A 25,887-nucleotide genomic window follows, 5' to 3' on the forward strand; every position below is an offset into this window, starting at 1 on the left:
TTTGTGACTTTTCAAATTATGATGAGCAAATAGCACAACATCTCTCAGAGAGTAGCTGGAACAATACCAAGAATACATTGTTTTGGATCTTATAAAGTATGCCAAGATCCAACACTGATTTCTGAAAATGCATGACTGTTCATTTCAATCTTTTTCATATAATCATTTTATCATGTTCATTATCACAAGCACATCACGCACATTAGCTAATTGAAATTAGATCACACTGGTGAAGCAGGAAAACATTATTATTTAATTTTAGTGATCTAGACTTCTCCAAGATCATATAGTTAAACCACTGAAGAAATATCAGGAGCGTGTTTCTTGATTGCATCCATTTTCAACCAGGCACTTCAGAACATTGCACAGGACCTGGTTTTGGATTCTGCATCCAGAGACAAGTGTTACACCAGCTAAGCTCCGACATGTTCCTGAAGAACTCAAGGTTCTCCCTGTGCTTGCAGGCTGAATTTAAATTTCCTGGAGTTATTAGCTTGTCAGACATCTAAATGCTCTGGTAAAGGCTCCCTCCTATCTGCAGTATGTCTCATCTAGGGATTGTCACAAGAAGATAGTTTTGGGATGACCAACATCAACTTTATATCAGCGGAAATCTTCCACCGACTGAAATGGAGTCCTCCTGCTGCTGCCTGCAGAGCAGGATGCTGTTCATGTCTCACAGCTTTCCAGCCTCCCTGTAACACCAAGGCAAAGATGAGACTTTGACACTTATTGTAAAGTAATGTAGACACGAGGAATGGGAGGGCACAGAAACAGCTCTGGGGTATTTATAGGGGAAAAGTTAGTTAACGCCATTTTTGACCTCGGAACTCTCTGAACTATATCACATATACTGTGTATATGATTTGGTTTTAGGTGCAAATCCTTTGAAGTTCACCGTTCAGCTTTAGCATTGAAAACTAAGAGTAAAAGGCCAGCACATATTTAGGCAGTAGTTAAATTTAATGAAGCCTTTCAGTTAAAGAAGTTTTTATCCATACTTCTTAATGTATTTGAAACACTAAATTTTTGCTAATACTTTAATATATTGCTGTAAGTGATTGCTGGAAAATAGTCTTTACCTTTCTTTACTTTCCTTTTATTTAATTCCTCTTTACTATCCTTTAATGTATTAGATTGCAGTCCTGTTCCCTAGGCTATGTTTTCAGACCCTTTGTCTTCTTCAAGCAGTTTTTTCATCTGGTGGAATCATTTTCAGGTTATTTCATTTCTGCATTACCATTTTAGTAATTTTGGAGAGGATCTTTGTAAATCACCTGGATATTGCACCGGTTCCCTCAGAGGAGACTATTGCACAGTCCACTAGAATTTACTCTTCAGAATTGCATATAGATATCTCAAATACACATCCCCTTTTCTTACTTTTAATCCAATTATTGCTGCTTGTGAAGCCTAAAAAAGTCTTGTTCCTCCTTGTTTTTCTGTATTGCACTTCGATGAATATGCTTGTCATGTCTTTTTCTGTCACTGATGGCTATTCTCTGAAGAACTTATTTAATTTTTCTTCTTTCCTGCTCTTCCCTTATTTTTTAGTATATATTAATTTTCTTCACTTTGTTGTCACATTTTTCCACTCCTGAGATTAGTAAAATATTGTATTTTAGCTTTATATTCATAAGCACCTTAAAGTAAAAATTTGCATTTTTTCTGTCTTGAGGAGGCCTTGAGGTGTAGGGGGAAGTTGATTGTTTCATGTATGCTTTTCTGCAGTGCCTTAAACTATGTTGGTTTATCATTGCCATTTTCTATGGGAATTTTGCCATGGCTCGTCATGCATACCCTTCTACAAGTATCGCTTTCTTCTTGTTTGTCCCCTAGGATTTCTGTGCATTACACTGGGGTTGATTTTTTTCATAAACAATATTGTTGTAGATTTCATGTCTTTTAAGATCCTAATTCCTACAGTTAATTCATTTTGTTGTTTATGTGCATGAGTGTCTATGTCTACTTGACTAAATGTCATCGCTAATAATTTTGGAAGTCATTGTTCAGTTTGAACAAAAATTGGCAGAAGGCTGAAAGCTCAAAAATATGAAGTTATTACAAGTTTCATGAAAAATGTCTAGGTAAAGGAAAAAGATTCTGTTATCATTCCTAACTGAGAGAAAAAGGCTGCTATGTTAAGCCAGAAAACACACACAGAAGAGAGATGTTACAAAGACCTTCATCAAAGGAAGATCTTTTCCACATTACTCACCTCCCTGGACAACAGAAAATCCAGCCACAAGATACAAAACTATGGTAGTCCAAATTCTCTGCTCATAAAATCATGTGCTTTAGGATAAACTAACTTCATTGTTTCCAGTTCCTGATTTTTGTCTGCTTATCTTCCTGTATTTTGGCTCTCTGTGAGCTCTGTTACTTGCTCTAAATTGTCTGTATATCTGGTATGAACGACATAAAGATGAGAAATGGTAAGGTGTAGGTACCCTTATTTTCAGTGAAGACAGTAAATACTCAGGAGACTCAGCACATCTAGAAGTCTACGTGAAGAGTAAATTCAACTAAAAAAAAAAGCCATGAATTTTAAAATGCCTGAATCTCAGAAAGTGGAGGACACGCTTTTTGTGGGTTATACTGCCTGAAGAGTTAGTTCTACACATTGCTCAGTCTGAAGAAACAGCGTTTTTCATCTGTGTTTTTTTTTGTTTGACAAGCCAGTGATATCAAAACTGAATTCAAAAGGCACTTTGAAAGAACTACTTTTTCAAGTAGGTGTAGGAAATGGGGCAAATTGTATATGCCTTGCACCAGCATGAATCACAGGAACAGTATTTCCACCTCTGCTAGAATAAAGCATTGCTTTATTATCCTTACAGGCACATCAAATCCTTCTGCTTCTAATCTTCTAGAAATGCTTAAGAAAATCTTTCACAGTGATGTTTTCATTGGCATTCATCTTCAAAGGTTCAATTTCAGTGCTGAAATAATTCCTGATATTTTTTTTTTTCCTATTAGTTATATGACAAGCTCTCTGGTCCTTTCATTCTATTTGCACCACTTCCAGATTGCTGGGTACCTGGCTTGTAGCAGAGGTACCCCATCACAGCTGCAGCGTAAGTGCATAGTGCTAAGGCACGATTACTGACTTTGAACACTGAAACAATTACCAAAATAAATATGGACTATTCTCCAACAGAATTATTTTACTCTTTTTTTATTTTTTTTTGTGGACAAATGTAAAACAAAGAAAGAAGAAGCTTTTTCAAAAGATAAATATATTTGTATACACATATATATGTATTTATGTGTGTATACACTTTTCAGAAAATAATGCACAAAAACATGTCTATTTATAGGCCAGTTCTGCTAAGTCTGTACATGCTAGGATAGAACAGCTCTCCTAAACGCTGTGTGAGTTACATTGCAAGCACCTGATTTCCATGAACAACCAATTTAGCAAACGACCATTTATTTTCCAATATAGAATGTAAGATTGTAAAAGAAAAAAGAAAAAAAAAAGAGATTGCAAAAAGAGACATTTTCTTTCCAAGCTTTTCTATGCTTCAGGTTTAGGCAGATAAATGCTGGCATCCTGCCCAGCTTCCAAGACTGAGTTGTTAGCTGTGCACCAAACCTCATTATAGTATGCACCCTTGGTCTATCTGCTTATTGACTAAAGGAGGAGTCAAAGCCCATCCTTTACTTAGTGATTAGCAGTTACCTGGGAACTGTCAGGCTTGGAGTCAAAACCCTCTTCAGCCTGAGCAGATTTGTATATGCGGCTCCCAAATTCCCTGACCACCAGACCAGCATTTTCTGCCTGGGGTCCCCGTGTTCCTTTCCCTCAAACCACCACAGCAGAGGAGATTGGTGCGTGAGAGATGTGGGGCATAAAGAGGGAGGGCAGGAAGGAAACTGACGGTAGCCACTGGTCAGGGAAACCTCCTCCTTCTGGGAGTCTCAGGGGAAGTGGGCGATCAGCTTGCCGATTAAGACTTTAGATGTCAGTGTCTGAAGGAGAGCTAGGATCATGTAACCCTAGGGAGTGATCTTCTTGATCCTAGGGTAGGTTTTTGGTCAACTATACTAGGGGTCCTGCTGACTATGTTAACTACAACTCCATCAGCTTTAGGGAAAGATTGCTTATAGACACCTACGTGATGGCACCTAAATGCAGACATCTTAATCTGAGATCTGAACTCCACTATTTCTGTTTTCTTTGAAAAGTATAGTATAGAAAACATTTCAAGGACTAAGATCAGGAGCTGCATTCTGCTCCCTCTCCTGGGAAGGTGTCATTCTTCTGCTTCTTCCATGTCCACCTCGTTGTCAACAGAGAGGGTGTTGCACTTCTTCCATTCCCCAAATATCTCATACTGAAGTGATTAGGGCACTTTCCTGAGATGTAAGTGTTATGGGTTAAAACCCCCAACTGGTGAAGAAGAGTTTGCAACCCAAATTTCCTCTTTCCAGTGTTCTCTAGCTACTCAGTTATTGCAAGAAAGAAACAGATCACTGCTCCACCTTTGAAAAAAGGCTCTTCTGGGTCTACTGCTAGTTGAAGATTAATATATTTCCAATGCAGTTCATAACTGTGACTGAATGACCTAGATTTCCAAACAAAGATATTTGGCTAGTAGCTGTTTCCATAAATTTATTTAACTGTCAGTATTCACTATGTAACTGGTGTTGATACTTTTCCATGTCAGCTGATACTGCTGAGCTAAAATTCAAGGCCTATGAGAATGTTTTGGATTCATGTTGATTCTGACATATTTTTTATTTCCATTAGATCATAAATAAGTTTAATTTTATCATCTCTAGGATGCAGAACGTTTTGTCTCAGGAGGCTTCTGATTCTTTAATTCAGGGCCTTATTCTCTCTGCTGGATAGCTGCATTTGATGTTTGGAGACCTGTAAGTCACCATCTACCCTGAACTCTGCAGCTACAATGCCAGCCCCCATGCTACCAAATCTGTAATAACATGCTGGAGATCTTTGGGGCTGTACCCATCATATCAGAGTAAGGATTCTTCTACCTTAAAAGGCTCTTTTACCTACACCATATCCATGATTGCCTGCGTATGTTTCTGAAGACACAAAACCAAAGTTAGAATTTAGGTAGCTATGCAAGGTGTGGCTTGTGTTTAGCAACCATGGAGGTGAGATGTGAGATCATAGAAATACAGTTTTCTTGGTGCTGACTGGCGAAAGGCAGGAAAGCACTTTAAGACTACAGAATTTAACTTCTTAAAGGTGTGTTAGAAGTGGTACACAGACACTTTCAATTCAATTAACTTCTGAGACAACCTAATAGATATCAAACAGAAATATGGATGTTCTTGCTTTTTTGTCCAGACAAGGATGAATCTAATTTTCTTTAGTCATTAGAATGGTCTGGGTAGCAGCACTGAGTCTCTGTGGAGCTAAAACAACACTGCACTGCCACGAAGAAGAATTAGAGGATGGTTAAATTTGAAATGTCATTACCAGCCAATAGAGACGATATCCCTTTACTTTCTAAACTGTCTGATTTCCCACTTAAAAATTTATATCGAATACATTAGAGTATGCTGACCTTTGTAATGAATGTGCAATGCATGCTGTAAGCAGATCAGAAAGAAAAGAAAATGTCAATAGAAAGTAAAAAATATGGATGAAATTAGTTTAATTACAGTGGAATTCCTACTGGATTATATTATACTCACAGTAATACTAAAAGAGTTCACCATGATTAATGTTATTAAAGTGTGTGCCAAACGAAATAACGATTGTTCTCCTTTCATAGGAAAAAAAAGTTTCCACTTACAGTGTAGTAAAATAAAATATTTCACTTTTGCTATGTAGGTACATTAACATCTGTAATTAAATGAATCAGATGCAAGGGCACACATAAAGTTTTCTAAAGATGGTTTCTCCCTGTTCGACTCCATCTCTGACCCTCTCTTTTCTTCTGCCTCAAATTCTTTCTTTGCATAGGACCTCTTAGTCTTTTTACAACACATTCAGGATTAAAAACCCCCTTTGATCTCTTCAGTTCGTTTTTGACCCTGGTCTCTTGTTACAGATATAGAAGTTTCTCTCTTCTTCATTTTAATCCTCCCCAAATTCTGACCTATTTCAAAGGTCCAGTAGTCTTCTTTCCATGATTTCCTTTCATCTCTAACTTATTGCATATGAAGTTTACAATCACAACTGGAAGTCCTCTTGCTTATTGTATTCTCATGCCTCATCAATACAAATGCATCCCTTGCAGTCTATTGAGTCTCCTAATAGTTAAAAAGTGATTATTTTTAGCAAAACTTTGTAGTAAGTACTTCAGTTTCATTCTCCCAGACCCGTGTGCTACATAGGACACTATCACCACCAATTCTATTTTTCTTGAATTCTTTTTTTTTTTTTTTTCTACAGATCTCTCCTTGTTCTTCTCTTTTCTCTCTTGTTGGATTTTTTGTTTGTTTTACTATATCTGCTGTATTCTTGTTTCTCCCTAATTTTCTTCAGGTAACCCCAAGATACTGTCTCTCATTCCTTTTTCTTGCCCTTTTTTGTGTCACTGAGGGAACAGAAATTCTAGCAGCATCACTGTTATGTTGTTTCACAGATCTGCACTTGTGCTCTGGAGTTCTTTTTTAGCTGAACTAAAATCTCACTCTGAGTCTGTCCAGACCTCCTTCTCTGCTCCACATTTTCTCCTTTAGCTTTGTGCATCAAGACTGCACCCAAATAATAAGCCTAAAATACAGCATTTACAACCCATATACGAAGGTAAAACTTGTGTTTCAAATGCGATGACGTCTTTTATTTTGAAACTAGCACATGCAGTTTTAGCACACCTTGCTGTATTCAGAATGATGCTGCTCTTGGATCATCACTTTGTTTCTATTACTTCTCTTTTTCTGTCCATTCATTTGCTGTTCCGTGAAACAGCTCAAGAAACAAGTTGCTTATCTTACATATAAAGCCGACCATTTCTAAATCACCCTACCACCTCCTGGTGTTAAAAGACCATACTTGCCTTCAGTTCCTAAGTCTCACATTTTATTTCAGGCTTAATTTTTACACTTATACTATTATAAAAACTCCCTTAACACTTAATTATCCTCCTTCAAATCCAACCTTAAAACTTTCATATACAAAGATGTGTGACAACAGAATGACCAAAAGTGACAGGAGAGCACTCTCTATCGACTGACAATTGTGTATTGTTATTTCCCTGCACACTTTACTTATATATGTAAACTTATATGTTAACTGCTAGCCCAGTTTATGCTTAAGCCTTTCTAAGCTCTTTTCATTAGAAACCTCTTCTTGTGTTGTGTTTGTTCACCTTCTATAAAAAAAAGAGATTGTAGATCATAACCAAGCTCATAGCTAATATAGCAATACAAGTATAAATAGTGTTTCTGAGGAGTTTGTTTTATATATATTTCATATGTCTGTAGTGCAATGAAAAGATAGATGGCCCAGTTACTTTAAACGAGTTCACCTCACCTAACTTCAGCTACATCTGCGGTAGATTTCTTTCACAGTCAATAGGGAAAATAGGCACTTCTAGAATGTGATTCACTTCCTCTTAATATGGATGTCAAAACCTGGTATACAGCAAGAATGAAATCCTACACTGCTAATGTTCAATTGGACTCTTGCCACCAGCTTGAATAGGGCCAGAATTTATCCCCAAATATGCTAAGAGCTTTTTCAAAGATATGTTCAAATCAACTTTCCAAATTCCACACAGCACACCAAAATCTTGAGCCAAACCCAGCAGATCCAAAATCAATATGACTTTTCCAATATGCTAACTTCTAAAGTTGAAAATTTTGAAATTTCCACTTAGAACATGACATGAAGTAACAGTGACATGTTGAATAAATAACTAGCTATGATACAATTACATATTTTAATCAGAGACAGGATTTTGGATTCCTTCTGTGGAAAAACTAGATACCAGTAAGCAACCAAGCCACAACCTCAAAATAAAAATTGGTGATTATTACCAATCAAATCCTAATCAAATTTAGTAATAAGAATATATATTAGAACAAGAACAACTAAAACAAACCAACATTTTTAACATCTAGTTATCCATATTTCAAGACTTAATCTGATTGAGAGATTAGATTTTGCATGTACTCTAGAGAATTGTTCATTAAACAATTAAAATGATGAAAAACAATAAATCACAGAATCACAGAATCTTCATGGTTGGAAAGGACCCTTAAGATCATCGAGTCCAACCAAACAACCTATAATCTCTGCCACTAGAGCACGCCCTGAAATGCCACATCTAGACGTTTCTTAAACACCTCTAGGGATGGTGACTCAACCACCTCCCTGGGCAGGCTGTTCCAGTGGCTGACCACTCTTTCAGTAAAGGAATTCTTCCTAATATCTAATCTAAACCTCCCCTGCCACAACTTCAGACCATTTCCTCTGGTCCTGTCATTATTCACTTGGGAGAAGAGGCCAACACCCACCTCTCTCCAACCTCCTTTCAGGTAGTTGTAGAGGGCAATGAGGTCTCCCCTCAGCCTCCTCTTCTCCAAGCTAAACATGCCCAGCTCCCTCAGCCTCTCCTCAGGTGTCCTGGTCTCCAGACCCCTCACCAGCCTGGTAGGTCTCCTCTGGACACGCTCCAGCACTTCAATGTCCCTCTTGGACAGAGGGGCCCAGAACTGAACACAGCACTCAAGGTGAGGCCTCACCAGTGCCAAGTACGGAGGCACCATCACTTCCCTGCTCCTGCTGGCCACGCTATTCCTAATACAAGCCAGAATGCTGTTGGCCTTCTTGGCCACCTGGGCACACTGCTGGCTCATGTTAAGCTGGCCGTCCACCAGCACGCCCAGGTCGTTTTCTGCCGGGCAGCTTTCCAGCCACTCTTCCCCAAGCCTGTAGCGTTGCTTGGAGTTGTTGTGACCGAAATGCAGGACCCTGCACTTGGCCTTATTAAACCTCATACAGTTGGCCTTGGCCCATCGATCCAGCCTGTCCAGGTCCCTCTGTAGAGCCTTCCTACCCTCAAGCAGATCAACACTCTCACCTAGTTTGGTGTCATCTGCAGACTTACTGAGGGTGCACTCAATCCCCTCATCCAGATCCTTGATAAAGATATTAAACAAAACTGGCCCCGAAACTGCGCCCTGAGGGACACCACTGATGACCGGCCGCCAAGAGGATTTCACCCCATTAATCACAACTCTCTGGCCACGGACATCCAGCCAGTTTTTTACCCAGCGAAGAGTACACTTGTCTATGCCATGATTCACCAGCTTCTCCAGGAGAATGCTATGGGGGACAATGTCAAAGGCCTCACCAAAGTCCAGATGGACAACGTCCACAGCCTTCCCCGCATCCAGAAGGTGGGTCACATGGTCATAGAAAGAGATCAGGTTGGTTAAGCAGGACCTCCCCTTCCTAAATCCATGCTGGCTGGCCCTGATCCCTTGCCTGCCCTGCACTTGCTGTGAAAAAATGCCAAAACAAATCTTAAATCTTAAACAATGCTAAGATTTTTTAAATATTTTTTTTTTTTAAACTCACTTCCCCAACTTCCAATAACTCAGTTTAAGACCTCTATTTTTCATATTTAATATCGATGAAGAGAAAATTCTTAGTAGAAAGGCTAGAGGCTGGAAAAGTCATCAAGGTACAGCTAATGTTTTTATCTCATGCCAGTTTCTTCCTCAGAAAATAATTAGAGAGAAATCCAAGAACAATTTATGGAATGTTATTATTAAAAAATAAAATAAAAAAATAATAATTGTTATTGTTATTATCATTATTATTATTATTACCATGTTGTCACAATATCTCTGGACTGGTTCCTGTGAAACCCCACTTCAAATATTAAAACCACTTCCAAATATACTGTTATGATCCCTAAATGAGGAGTAAAACTTGAAATGTAATATTTGAGGTTAAAACATTATTTTTTCATAATTTACTAATTTATACATGCTTTAATTTCTACATAAATCTTATGCTACTCAGGACAGGACCACAACACTGTTTATGAAAATAGGTGTCAGATTGTACTGGTTTTGGCTGAGATAGAGTTAATTTTCTTCAGAGTAGCTAGGAGTGGGCCATGGTTTGGATTTGTGACCAAAACAGTGTTGGTAACACACAGGTGTTCTAGCTATTGCTGAGCAGTGCTCACAGAGAGTCAAGGCCTTTTCTGGTCCTCACACCGCCCCACCAGCAACTAGGCTTGGGGTGCACAAGAGGTTGGAAGGGGACACGGCTGGGACAGCTGACCCCAACTGATCAAAGCGATATGCCGCACCATATGATGTCATGCTCTTCAATGAAAGCTGGGGGAAGATGGAGGAAGGGGGGACATTCAGAGTTACGGCATCTGTTTTCACAAGTAACCATTATGTGTGATGAAGCCCTGCTTTCCTGGAGATGGCTTCAGCCCCTTGCCTGTGATGGGAAGCGGTGAATGAATTCCTTGTTTTGCTTTGCTTGAGTGCACAGCTTTTGCTTTACCTGTTAAACTGTCTTTGTTTCAACCCAAGAGTTGTCTTAACTTTATCCTTCCAATTCTTTCCCCCATCTCATCGGCGGGGACTGAGTGAGTGGCTGTGTGGGTCTGAGCTGCCTGCCAGGCTTAAACCACAATACATATGAAGATATAGATGTGTCATGCTTTACCTATGTTGCAACGATAATATTCAGTAATATTAATCTCTTTTTTCTGCTTTACACGGTTTAGAGTAAAGGGGTAAAACAAACAGGAAACCCATGGAGAAGTAAAGAATCTGACATTAAATGCTTGTGTAATAGGCATGGTATATTCGTCTAAGAAATCAGGAAAATCTATGAAGAATAACACCAGTAAAGTACTTATGCAAAAAAAGGAGAGCAGTAATCAATTTAAAAGATCTTTCTTCAAAGTACCACCCTATTTCATAAACATTAAAAAGAGTAAGGAACACTGCCTACGGTGTTGGAAATTTGCTGAACAAAAGAGATACTCATTAAAAAAAACCCTGAACATAAAATATATTAAATCTCATTGACAAAGGGGGATGGGGAAATATTCAACAACTGGCAAAAGTATAAAAACAAGTTCAAATGAGAACCATAAGTCCCACAACGGTCTAGTGGAAAAAGAGGACGGGACCACAAGTCGGCTAAATACTGATTCAACTCGCAGGCTATCAGTTGGCACTGAGTGATATATGAAATCCCAAAGATTGCCAAAATCCAAACCAGCATAATATTTAAACTATAAAGGGGCCCTGCTGACCCATTACAAAGTTTTCCTTATTTTTTAAATTATAGGTTGGCCTCTTAGACGTGCTTTGGCCAAGCTCTCAAAAGAAGGGATTTAAGCCTTTTTTATTTGGAATCATCATTTGCTTGAAGTTCATGCTTCTCTCTCCAAAGCCTAAGCAGGGGCTGTATGGTCAGTGCATGGCAGCAGCATAGAGCAGACAGGTTGGGTACACTGTTACCTTCCAGATATTTTGAGCCACGCTGTCTGTGCAAAGGAACCGTGAATCTGAACCGACTTGCAAGTTTAACCAGGTTTGCAGCTGCTTTGCATTGTTGAAGTGGCACAAAAAAGCAAAACTGGACCAGGGAGTCTGTCCCTGGGAGCGGAAATTCAAAGGACATTGATTAAAACTTAAACATACTGGTTAAACTTGGAAAAAGATGTTATTGCAATATTTGTGTTAAACGTCAGCTGAAAACAAACACCTTTTTTTTTGGTTTCCTAATGGATGAGAGAACAATTCTCAAAGACTATAAATTGTCATTTAAGAGACTGAGGTTTTATTATCATGCCCATATTTTTAATATTTCAATTATGTCAAGGAGCAGAAGGATCAAAATTCTGAGATGTGGCAATTTGTGTGGTATTTGCGGTCTTGCCATACCTCAAAATTCTGGAAATAGCAGAAAACAGTTTGAACTCTCAAGATTTATAGTCCAATCTCTAGACTTCCCAGGCTAGCTAACTATGTTAGAGACAAGCCCAAATTAATCCTCAGTTCTGGACATCTGCAAACCACAGATCAAAATCAGTATCCATGGTCTGCAGTTCTGTGCTTTTGTAGTTTGGATGAATTATCTGAATCAAACATCCAAAGCGTCAACAACAGGGAAAAATCAATCAGAAACATATGCCATTTTAAAGCTCTTCTTCCAGCTGCTTAGGGGAATAGAAGGCTGGCTCCTTCCACAAATCCCTTAGGCCTTCTGATCCACCCCGAAAAGCAGCGAGTAGAAGGGAACAAGATGGAAATAGCAGTGGAAGCTCTTCTTACTATCCTCTTACACACTTACATTTTAGGATAGTGTTGTCTTTAAGTGGTGACAAGTACTATCTGTCCCTTCTATGTCCATACGGCATGACATAGTTCTGCACATTATTTTTTTTTTTTAATGAGACTAAATGCTTTAATTTAGAACCTCAAAATGTACCTGCTTAAGTCTCAGAACTGGAAAGAAAGGGGTTAACATTTAGAAATACTGCTTTATTGGAAATTCTGGTGGGAAAAAGTTTGGGTTTTTTTTCAGAAAATAAAATACAAAATTTTGAGCAGAGATATAAGAAATATTAGTATAGATGTTTATATATGTACACATTTGGTTTGTACAATTTTTTTAAATTAAGTTGAGCTCTGGAGATCTGATCCAGCTATGATTTCAGCTGCGGCCTGTAGGTCTCCCTCACTGACAGTTTCTAATTTAGGTGGCTCATCTAAGGGCTTAAAATGAAGTCACATTAATCCATATGATGTAGCCCCACATGCAGCCTGTGCCACTATGGGACAATGAGAAGGTTTAGGTTCAGCAAGCCTTGAACTCTCTCAATGCCAAGGACGCCTGGGGCTACAAAGCCGTGACTCTAAAAAGTCTTTAACCCAAGGCAGTCTCCATAGAAAGTCCTGGACATCTGCAGGCAAAAGTAAACTGGAAAGAGACCAGTCAGGTTTCTGAGAGAAGCCAGCTGGAAGCTTGTTGGCATCACTGTATGTCCATTAAACATGAAAATCTACTTTACTAGAATATGCCTGACCTAGTCTGTGCAATGCTGCCACATTAGGCTTACGATTACCAAAGTGCTTTGGACTACTACACGATCACTGAATTTTATAGGAGCTGCTTGTAAGGAAGACTAAAGAAAAAACCATTTGGCTTCATTGTATCCCCCAAACTCGAAGTTGTTTTCAGTATAACTAGCCTTACCCAGTACAAGAACAGGCATTCGCAGTTGCATGTACTGCCGAGTGTTCCCTAGAAAAAACAAGACAGTTGGGAAACGAGGAAAATGTTTGTAAGAAGACAGATACTTTCTTTTAAATTGTCACATCATAAAGTCTCAAACTGTTACAGAGGATATAGAAGCAGCATGCATAAACCTTAGATAATTTTCACAGACCCTCTGAAGAGGAACGAGAAGCCATTCAAAATGCTATGTTTCTTGCACAGGAATTTTGTGATATTCTTCAAAGTACTTTGCCAGGTTTTGTTGCACCTCTGTATTTTTGTTTTTCCTTTCCCTTAATTTCTAAAGATATTAACACCAGAGTGGAGTCAGATACCAATGTAAAATCATGACTGTAACCCAACTTTATGAAGAGAGGAATTTGTAAAAATAAAACCAAGGAGTGGATTTAAAGCAGGTATATCTCCTCTGACTACTTTTACATCTTGTATCATTTTATGTCCACAAAGATACACGTACACTTAATTTGCTGAGTGGACAGAGTATTCTGTTTTTCATATGGCTGGCATATATTTCTTTAATCTTCATCTAGATGACAAGCTCAGAGTAAGTCAGTTGCAAGAGAATTAAACAAATGTTAATATGAGGAACAGCCTTGGAGTTGCTGCAGAATAGAGAATAGATATAGAATAACCAGGCTGAACACCAGGTTATAGAATAACCAGGCTGAACACCCCTGGATGTTTGTGTTATCCCAAGCCAACTTGTTTGCACTTTCGATCCTTCAATAGCCTATCTGTAAAAAAGGGATAATACTCCTTTTTAGCACCTTCTCTGTTCTCTTTTGGATGGAGAGATATCCTTTTCGTGTGTGCTTGCATGCTGTCTCTCACAACAGTAGCTGATTAGTAGTTAATACTCAGGAAAAAACAAACAAACAAACAAACAAAAAACAACATATATGCTAGTTGGACAATGAATTTTCACCCAAACCAAAACTTTCTGTGATAACATGATGATTTCTTTTGTCATTACTGTACCTCATTGCCAGAACCCAGTTTCTGGAGAGAGAGACAAACAGAAACTGCGTAGGGCACTCGTCTGGAATGCGGAGTTCACATCCACTTCGTTGAAAATAAGGATCTGCACTTAGGTCTCCATGGCAGGAAAGTGTTTTTTTTAGAGTCATGGACTGTTATCCCATCTTCTGCAACTGGTATCATGTAATTAAATATTCTGTGGATAAGAAACATCCAATTCACCATAACTAATTTCAGGAACTTAAATGAGGTTCCCTAATTAATAACTTAGGTATCCTAAATACTTAGTAGAAAGACATAAGCCTCTGGGACTGTTTTCAGCTTTTTTTTATTTTCTTTTTGGAATATGGAGTTAATCCTGAATCTTTTGCATCATCAAGGCACAGTCTAACCATATTTCTTTTGTGAGAAATTCACCCGTTCTTATGACCAATTAGCAAAGTTTCATTTGCAATCCAGCAAAAAAGCAAATACAATATTGACATTTCAGATATTTACAAAGAATATAAAAAAGTTTTCATTACTGCAAGGAATAAATAAGCAAATCGTCAGGAAAGTGAAGTCAACTTTGTATGTCTTTGATCTGACCTTTCTGGATAGCTCAAAAGAATACATAGAGTTAAATAACTCTCTCTTCCCAGAACATGATCTTTCTAAAAATAATGCTTCAGCTGCATCCAGAAACACTAAAATAAGGTTTATATGGTATCATTGGGGACCATCTCTTGCCATAGGAGTCACATACCATTTTCCAAGTAGAATAGCATCCTGTAAAAATGGTGCAGCAAAATCATTGTAATGACGTACGAATGCAACAGGTCCTTAAACAAAGGCTGAAATTAAATTTAGCCTCAGTAATTTTTTATATCTACAAGAGATTTACAAATGTAAGTAAATATTGCAACTACTTTATTATTTATTCTGCTTTTAAAAGGCCTAAGCCAATGAAATGGTGTAGTAATTTTTAGTTCTTATTTGGAGAACTAAGAATTGGAGGGGAGGTGCTTATTCACTTGAGAATTAGGAGAGTTATTTTCTACATGTCAAACACAGTAGACAGCACAGTTATAGTACAGAATTTCATTAACACTAGGAGTTCTTGTAAAAGCACATATAGTCATGAAGGGTGACATATACTTAAACCATTTTGATACTCTAAAATGTAGGGCGGTGATGCATTTATGTATATATGTGTATATTTTGCATACATATATTATGAAGAAAAATGGCAAGGCTGGCATTCAGAGAGACCTAGCCAGGTTGGAGGAGTGGGACAACAGGAGCCTTATGAAATTCAGCGAGGACAAATGCAAAGTCCTGCATCTGGGAAGGAAGAAATCTTGGCAGTAATACAGGCTGGGGCTGCCTGGCAGGGATGCGTCTTGCCAGGGAGCAGTGTGGGCCAGCAGCAACCCCAAGGCCAGGGAGCTGGAGCCGAGGGTGGCCCAGGGCTGGCTGTGCCCCCACCCACAGGGCACAGTTCCATGGGGCTGGTAACAAGGTCCATTGACAGCCCCCAACACAGCAACTGATGAACTGGGGCCAGGGCACAGCCAGGGACTCCAGCCAGGAGCAAAAGGAGATGGGTTTAGAGACAGGGATGGAAACCAGCACTGCTGTGGTCTGACTGCAGGGACTGATAGCTCCAGACTGGGCTGAAATGGGGTGCTGAGCAGGGAGGGAGGTGGGGGTCCCAGAGGAGGCTAGACAGGGCAATTAAGCTCTTGATGTACACAGAGCCCTGAAACAACTATGTTAACAGGACCTGGGGATGCTGCTGGACACAAGGTGGACATAGGCGAGATGTATGCCCTGGCAGCAAAGATGACCAACAACATCCTGGGCTGTATAAGCAGAAGCACAGCTTGTACCAAAAGGTTATCCTGCTCTGCTCATTACTTGTTGGACCACATCTAGACACTGCATATGCTTTTGGGCCCCTAATACAAGAAAGATATGCTAAAACTGGAGTGAGTTCAGTGTAGGCTACCAAGATGGCCAGGGTTGGTACGCTTGCCCTGTGAGTGAGTCTGAGAGTACTGGGCTTGCGCATCATGCATCCTCGAAAAGAAACACCTTCAGCAGCACCTAACAGCAGCCCACCAGTACCTGCTACGAGGTTATCAAGAAGACCTGAGGTGCATGGTGGAAGGCTAAGAAGCAATGAGTGCCAGTTGAAATAAAAGAGATTCAGTCTGGATATAGGAAAACCTTTTCACCACAAGGACAGCCAAGCAGTCAAACAGGTTGTATGGAAAGGTTGTGCAGCCTCCATTTTGGAGATTTTAAATACCTGAGTAGATAGATCCCAGTGCCACCTGGTCTGATCTCATAACTTACTCTGCTTTGAGCAGGAGATTGCACTGGAGACCTCTTGAAATTCATTCCAAACTGAATCATCATATGATCCAAGTTGGTCCAATAAAGACAAACAGGCACCAAGAACCGTTCGTGTCCCTGGAATAAATTCAAGCTGAGCTACTTTTTTCAACAGGCCAAAATATTTACTGGACAACAGAGGCAATTCCACCTGTTCAGAATTCTGCGTTTGCAAGACTGAATTTTTGTTAGAGATCTCACTCTTTAGACGGATAATGTAAAACTACAGTTCATCATATTGTTGCTGTTTATCCTTTTTGTATGATCTCCTAAATCACTCATTACTGAAATGCTGGGTCACTAAGTTTAAATTAGAAAGTGAAAGTCACAGCAGACATCCTCCTCAACTTCTGCATTAATTTTTGCTTTGATATACTGCAGGCTAAGCAATGAAATCAAGTCCATTCACTTGTCTCCTTACCCTCAGGCTAGAGGTAGCAGGTGTTAGACACATCAAGAACAGCAGTCATTTCTCAGACACAAGGAGAAGAAGTTGACATTGAGCTTGGTTCTGATTTGATTGTCCATGGTAATGCAAATCAATGCTAGTTCCACAACTGTGTACTTCAGAAAAGCATAAAATCTTAGAAATGCTGTGCAATAAAAGCACATCGAAAGTACTTTTAGAATTGCATTATGTGCATATTATCTATAATTAAAATAATTAGAAAATATAAATTAGAGAAAGAAGCTTCAAAGAGCATATGAAAGCCTGCATGTCAACTTATCATTAAAATATACAGTCAAAAGTTGGACTGGAAGATTTGGTGTGGTTAAAATATGGATTTTCTTTTGGATGTTTCATTATTGACTGTTCACATTCTCTGACTTGAGCCAAATTCCACAGAAAGGATAGTGTTTAGTCTGACTACTTATCTAATAACCTTCTAATATCAATGAATAGAGATGGACACCTTCAAAGAACAATTTATTTCACCTACCTGTACACCTATCTTAGGAAGGGCCAGTCAGTCTTCTGAAGGTCCTATGCTTGTCTTCAGTGCCCTAAGAAGAATGTCCAGGAGACTGTCTTAAAACAGATGCTCAATTCTTAGATAAATTCTCCTGTTCTTCACTTCCAAATATCGATTCTACAATGTGTTGAAAGTAACCTACTTTTCAAATGTTTTTTTGATACTTAAAGCATTTCAGTCTTTTCTCTTGTATTGCTTCCTTTCCAACTTTGGTGTCATAATTATGGTTAAATTACACTTTCATCCTCATTTAAAAAACTTGTATCTCCAGCTAGATTCTTCCCTATTCTGCAATTCATTGGTCTTGCTTGTAACAATTACTTTTGGTCATTGTTTCTGAATTGCTATTATGTTTTTCCCTATCTGGTATTTAAGCTATTTGCTTATTACATGGCACATTTTCAAATGTCTGTGTACAATTCTGCATACATTTTCAGTGTATGTATACAATGAAGCGGGATATTTGATTTCTGTAGTATCACTTACTTTGTGCAAATGGATATTATGAGGATGACAATGAAAGCACCTTTCTGAAGTTTCAGATGATTCCTGAGGTTTGAATTGATAGTCAAGAGGTGGGTCTCACCTGCACTGTGCTGTTAGAGAAATGCATTTCTTCAGTGATGCTTCAGACTTGAGAAGTCTCCAGAGATGTGCTCATCTTCCAGGGGAAACAGTGAATATATTTAAGATGGTAACAACATGCACGTTTTAAGACAAAGGCTGACAACCAAATGCACAAAAGCGATGAAACGAAGGAGAATGCTCTGCTTGCGAGCCTGTTAACAGGACAGTTTAGTACATATCCGTTGCTGTAAGGGCAGTTAGGACATATTTATGTCTACACCATCTGCTGTCCTATGCCTATAACCCTCCAAAGCAAACCTCCTGTTTGACATGAGATTCAATATAATTAAAACCTATACCTAATAACTGGTGACTGACATCTGATATTTCACATTGATGCTGTGATGTATGCTGCCTGCTGGTGGAGGAAAATAAGAGCTCCTGAGTTCTTTTTCTTAATGCAGATTAATGGCAAGGATAGCTAATTAGTAAACATGCTTCACAATGTTATCCTGTAGAAAATGCAGACTTACTCTAAAGCCCTAGGCTGTGATATATGGGGTCAAGGCTGTGATATATGGGATCAATAATTATTAATCACTTACTATTCTGTCCGGTCCATACCCTGTAGATATTTAAAGGTGTTTGGTCATTCACAGCATTTAAATTCTTCCTAGTCTTCTTAGAAAAGACTCCAAACTGTCCAGCACGGTATGCACTGCTCACTCAGCTGTAAAATGATCAGCTTGCCTTGGAATTCATCGCTGCTGCTCCTTGCCATCCGACCCAACACCCTTTCCAGCTGGAACAGCTTACTATCACCATGGAAAATCAAGTGCCCGTTCCCTCAACACCAGATGTCAGTCATCCTCTAAAATCCATCTAGCCTAGAGGGGACGTACATTTAATTCCCCAGTGCCCCACAGGACAAGCTGCAAAATGCCAAATGGCAGAGCCTTCCCCAAATTCTCAGCCTAAAATCAGGCCCATTGTCCTCTTGCAGAAGGTAGAAGCAGAGTAAGTTCTGCTCAGTCATGTCTGCTGTCTGCCTCACACACCATTTTCGTCCACACTGAAAGCTTCAGCTGAATCCCATTAGGAAGAAAAGAGAACTGGGGTGGGCAACATTTCTAATTTCTAACATGTCGAATTTCTTTCAATTTGACAACAATATGGCTATAATTTTAGCTGAGACATGTCAGGAGATTACTGAATATATGCAAATTAAAAAAAAAAAGAAAACAAAAATGATGTGGCAAATTACATGCTTTACTTTCAAACGTATAGCAGACTCTCATGGAGACAATGCAGTCCTTCAATGTATTACCTTTTTTTTTTAAAAAAAAGAACTGAAAGGAAAGGATTACAAGTTGGGTTTTCTAATATTTGTGACATTTATTCCATCAAAATGAAACTAATATTTACTCATGTGTATTTCTATTGCATTTTGCTTTCTGTATTAATAAGTTTGCTTGAATTAATCTGAATATTCTACATAATTTGCATTTGAGCACATGAACTGAATTAACCTCATTAATGAGAATTTTGCCTATGGCACCCCTTTTACAAATGCTTTTCTCATTGAGAACCTTGCTGGGAAGACAGCTTGATTGTGATTATATTGCCAATCAACTTGTTATTGCAACTCTCCATTTTGTTTTAGATGTTTTCATATCTGATGGCTAAATTGCCCTGAAAATTTACAATAGGAAGCATTTGAGTCATAAGTTCTTGACAACATTTGAACTCAGTACGGCCAGTTTGCTGTGATCAATGCAATAAATACTAGCCACTCATGTTTTCTCGAAAGCTTCTTATTATGTTCATTGCAGGGGACAATCGCTATGGCAAACACTACCAAAAGTTAGACATTAAATATTTTATGAAGCTGATACGAGACCAGCTCTACTCCCCATTTTGATTCATGTGATTTCAATATCTTTAGCTGGATTAGGCCACTTACCTATTCAATATTAGAAGCATATTTTAGGCTCCTAATGTCACTAATTATTTATTTCTATGGACAATTTGATAAGTGATACTGATTTCTCTTGCTTATCATTATACAGAAAATATATTATATGTTATATTATTAACACAAGTTACAGACAAATAATGCCTCAGCAAAGCAACTCGCTTTCAGAAGAAACCAACTGTTCTAGTAGTTTTCCCATTTTTGTTAAGATCTTGGTAGAAGAAACAGAGATAACTGAAACCAAACATGTCATTTTAGGTGACAAATTTACCATTCTGTAATTGTTTATATAATGGTTTGATTTCCTCTCTGACGCTTTACTATAAGTTTCTGAGGGTTCACATATCTATTCTTGACTGCAGGGAATCAATTATTAGCCATTAGTCACCTTGCGACTGTTAGGGTGGTAGAAATATGCATGTAATTTGCTACCTAGGAAAATGGAGGCAGAAAGGACAGTTTGCTGAAGTTATACACTAAAACCGACAACATGACATGGCAAAAGAAAACTTGGGGCATTAGAAACAAGCTGTGTAAAATTTTGCTGGTTCAAATTCAGCTCAGGTTGTTGTCATCTGACAGCTATTATCATCCGACAGCTGTTTGATAGCTGATGTGAAGCAAGCAGGCAGACTCTATCCAAGTTTCACCATTAACCTCAATGGCAGCAGATTAATCTCCAAGTGATACTACGATTTAAAACAGCAAAACCAAATCATCAATATTTACCCTTTTAGAAGTTCCTACGCAGAGGCCAATAGACTAATTATCATTTCACCTAAGCTGCCTTTCTCTCCTTCAATAGCATCCTAGTGAAGCTGTGGCGTGAATACCGAAGAACTTCCAGATTGTGCTCTGCTAGCAAACTTTCCATCCCTGTGAAGGTTGCAAGACTGGCTTCTTTAATATCACAGAGAAAACCATATCATGGCAGACATTTGATAACTTGCTATGAATCTCAATCACATTCCCATTATGGTGTTTTAAAACTGATTTCCATGAGGACAGGATCGACCCCATACCTAAAAACAGTCAGAGGGCAACACAACGCTACCAGGGCAGAAAGATAGCGGATGTCAATTAAAAAGATAAAAATAGAAACCTTTTGGAACAATTCCTATAAAATTAAATAAATTCCTATAAAATGAAGTAACTTGCCTGGATTCTTTGGCAGGGCAAAATTTGTTTAGCTCATCTTGTAATCTCTGCTGGTACTGTTAAAATGAAACTGCATTTTACAGGGCCAAATGCTTAAAATTCAAATAGCAAAGCTACACAGTCCTGTAGTATGTTACAAAGCCATCATTTCGACACTACAAGGAAACTGGATACACAAATATCAAGTCCAGAATGTACTTAGCTGTTGTACAAATATTTCTACACAATGTTCAAACCATGTCCAATAAAAGATGAACCATTTTAATGAAATTATTTTTAATACAATTTATTGGGTTACAACAAGTTTTTCTCCTTTGGATGATGTTATCATATAGCATAGAACATGTAGAGTAAGTAAATTAATTGATTAGTTCTTTGGTGGCTCCTTGTTGGACCTTCTTTTTAGAAATGCAGATTCAAACAACTACATGTGCTTACACCAGCTGAAAATTTCTTTTAGTATCTGAGTGAGCACCGGTTATGTTTTATTAGAAAGTTTCTGTAACCAGCATATAATAGCCTTGAATATACCTGAAAAAGAGGGCGCTGCTAGTCTTACTATTAGGTCACAGGACCAAGGATTGGGAGAGGTAGATTTATTGTTGCCAAAGCAAAAGCATTTCTCTGTGCCTTGGCTTCCATAAGTGCATAGTGAAGGTGTACTCAGGGTACAGCGTAGCAAAGCTAATCTGTGGTCTCAACACTGCAGTCTCATCACATCAGTGATACGGCTCAGTTGCTTCTCAGTCTTTGCCAATTCCAAAATCTCCACATGTGACCTTGATGTGTCTTTTCCAAGTGCTTTAAGTTCTCTGGATGAAAAGTTCAGTGCAAGATTTAGGTGGCATTACCATATCTCTTCTGCCAAGCTACCTATAAGTCTTAATTCAAAAGCTGCTTTATCAGCCTGCTCACTCTCCTCTTTGTAATAAACTTCATCCTGATAACATTATTAAGCAAATATTATGAACTGGCTTTCATCAGACCTTGTTAACTAGATCCTGAAAGTAATAATAACCTGATGTGTAACCTTGCAGCCACTACAGCTGGAGAAACATTGTACAGGAAAGATGCAGAGCTGTGGAGCTCATATGACAAGGGAATACACCATTCTCTGTAGCTCTGAATCATTTTGTTTTACTTGACTTTAAAAGTCCTTTCTGGGAAAAAGAGACTTTGTGAAATGCTTGTGCCATACAGCGGGTGCTATTCAGAAAATAGAGAAAAGCTGTAAAAAAAATTTTGGTGCTTCTTTTTAGTTTCCTCCAATAAAGTGCAACAGTGCATACTCACCCTTGGTGAGCTGAGGGTTAATAGCAGCTGACAGGTACATTTTCTCATCAGATAAAACTGTAGACCATTTTAACCCTGGCATGAGCGACAACAAAGCAGCTGAGGGAAACACAGTTGTAGCCCTGCGGGATCAAAGCTCAGCATTCTCCTTATAACCAAAGCTGACCTGCTGCTTCCTTTCTTCCATCCGGATTGTGTACTTTGTATACATTAGTATGTATTCTTCTTTTCCCTTCTTCATTGTCTCCCATAATACACTGGCTTCCTGTTGGCTAGGCTTCTTTTTACCACCTTGTTTTTGCACTTGATCAAAGTAATCTTCCATCATCTGAAAGTTTTCTTTCTAATTATTATTACCAGGAATTCCTCCTGCTGGACCAACAGTAGACTGCTTGCCTTCCAGCAAAGATATTTGAAGCTTTACCTGATTAATCTTTAACGTATTAGGAACACCTGCTGTAAAATATTTAAAGGTATTTTTTGGATATTCTGCCATCTTCAGAGAATTAGGCACGTTATATGTCCAAAAGCTGGTAAAACAATCACTTCCTCTTGTTATAAATGTTGAGCCAGAGAGAGAGGAAAAGAGAAAGAGCAAGGGTGAAAGTTCTTCTGGGTTGAGAGGAGAGTGAAATCTTTACTCCAGAAATACTGGATGGGCACCTCAGCTCATACTTCAGGCTACCTAAAGTTAGTTGTCCTCTAAAAGTGCCTCTTCTCTTCACCAGCTGTCAGTGAGCCCATCAGTTTCCTACCTTAGCTGCCTCAGTTAGGATCTTAAAGTCAAATGTGAGGAATTCAAACCTTAGAACCCAAAATAGCCAGTGAATCTTTGAATTTGGAGGTCAGTGACGAGTGGTGTTCCCCAGGGGTCAGCACTGGGTCCAGTCCTCTTCAATATATTCATCAATGACCTGGATGAGGGGACAGAGTGCACGCTCAGCAAGTTTGCTGATGACACAAAGCTGGGGGGGGTGGCTGACACACCGAAGGCTGTGCCGCCATACAGAGAGACCTGGACAGGCTGGAGATTTGGGCAGAGAGGAACCTTATGAAATTCAACAAGGGCAAGTGTAGGGTGCTGCACCTGGGGAGGAATAACCCCATGCACCAGTACAGGTTGGGGGCTGACCTGCTGGAGAGCAGCTCAGTGGAAAGAGACCTGGGAGTCCTGGTGGACAACAGGATGACCGTGAGTCAGCAATGTGCCCTCGTGGCCAAAAAGGCCAATGGCATCCTGGGGTGCATCAAGAAGAGTGTGGCCAGCAGGTGGAGGGAGGTCATCCTCCCTCCACCTGCTGGCCACGCTCTTCTTGATGCAGGTGGAGGGAGGTCATCCTTCCCCTCTACTCTGCCTTGGTGAGGCCGCACCTGGAGTACTGTGTCCAGTTCTGGGCTCCCTGGTTCAAGAAGGACAGGGAACTGCTGGAGAGGGTACAGCAGAGAGCTACCAAGATGATTAGGGGACTGGAACACCTCTCTTGTGAGGAAAGGCTGAGGGATTTGGGTCTTCTTAGTCTGGAAAAAAGACGGCTGAGGGGGGACCTTATCAACACTTATAAATACTTAAAGGGTGGGTGTCGGGAGGATGGGGCCAGGCTCTTTTCAGTGATGCCCAGCGACAGGACAAGAGGTAATGGGCACAAACTTGAGCATAGGAAGTTCCATTTCAACATGAGGAGGAACTTCCTTACTTTGAGGGTGGCAAAGCACTGGAACAGGCTGCCCAGAGAGGTGGTGGAGTCTCCATCTCTGGAGACATTCAAAACCCACCTGGACGCGTTCCTGTGCAACCTGCTCTAGGTGACCCTGCTCTGGCAGGGGGGTTGGACTAGATGATCTCCAGAGGTCCCTTCCAACCCTATGGTTCTATGATTCTATGATTCTAGGAAAGATTATTTACAGAGGGAAAAAAAAAAACAAAACACCAAAACCACAAAACCCTGCAAAATAAATTAAGGTGAGATTTGACAGTGCACTTACTAGTCTGTGTTGTCTCTTTGCATGACTACATCCCAGTAAAGTCAAGGTATATAATTTCCCTTTCAAAGTGTAACAAATTTATTTACATTTATCGTACATGACGAGCACCCAGATGGGAAGGTGGAGAGGAGCAGCTAACCCCAGTTTGCCCTGTGGTAACAGCCCTATGAACAGAAAGCATAAAATCGTGGATCTATTCTGTAGAAATCAAGTCACAGAGACATTCAGCAGTATGCAGGCTGCTTGCCACTGAGCTCAGACTTGAAGTCCCAAGTCTTTTGTGAAGACCTCAAGATTTAGACATGAGCACAGTCAGCAACAATGACAGTGAATTCAGACTAAAGAACTTGGGGGGGGGGAGGGTGCGTGTATGTTTGTTCTCTAAACATAGTTATTAACATATTTACTAGTGTGCGAACATTCCAGTGGCAACCTCAGTGTTGTAGACTCAGTGTACCTATCTTATCAGGGGCCAGAGGGACTCATCCCAAGTCAGCCAAACTGGAAAGCTTGTGGACGGGTTGGTGGATGGCTTCCTTCTGGCCTACATGTCTTCTCTATCATCTCATGGCACAGCTCACTCTTGCATGCAGCCATAAGACAGCTGGAGGCAGCTGGAAGCAACTTCCATAGTGAAAAATCACTATATTTGTATATGTACGTCACCTGTGCATGATCAACCTGAAAAAAAGGGCAATGGGCTTTCTAAGAGTTTGTATGAGAAAGTGATTAGGCCTTGAAAAAAACCACACTTACAGTGCTTCTTTTATAGTAATTTTATGTGTTTAATAGAACAAAGAAAGATTCCCGTAGATTCACCAACTAAACAGAAATGTGCTGTGCTCATGATGTAAGTTCTGGTGGTTTACAATGAATTGGCGATGCTGTTTTTTTCCTGGATGTTTAACTATATAAGTAGCAAAATGAAGAAAACAAATTTCTTCACTCTCTGCTGCATTTATGTAGCTTTAATACAGTCCCACTGATAACACTGAGAGAAAAGCAATTCCTGAGTTAACAAGTCCAGTTTGCTTGGAATAGAAAAAGAAGATGCATTATCTGATTTGCTCTTTTACTCCTTCCCTCACCCTGCATTTTACAATCTTCAATATTAATAGCACTTACGTGACACTCTTGTAAGAGAGATAATGGAATGGATGACAGAATGAATGGCAGTTTATAAAACCATTAGTTTTCCTGGCCTTTCCACCTAATGTCGAAGGTGAACACTCCTTTAATGTCAGAATATTAAAGTTGTCATTTAAAAGTAATACAATTTGGTTGTCACATGCTTAGCTCTGTGGAGAGTCATTTGCACTGGCAAGAAAAGTGTCCATCTATTACTAAATGAAGACAATCATGTT

This window comes from Rissa tridactyla, chromosome 3 (genome assembly GCF_028500815.1).
Source record: "Rissa tridactyla isolate bRisTri1 chromosome 3, bRisTri1.patW.cur.20221130, whole genome shotgun sequence".
Classification (NCBI taxonomy): Eukaryota; Metazoa; Chordata; class Aves; order Charadriiformes; family Laridae; genus Rissa; species Rissa tridactyla.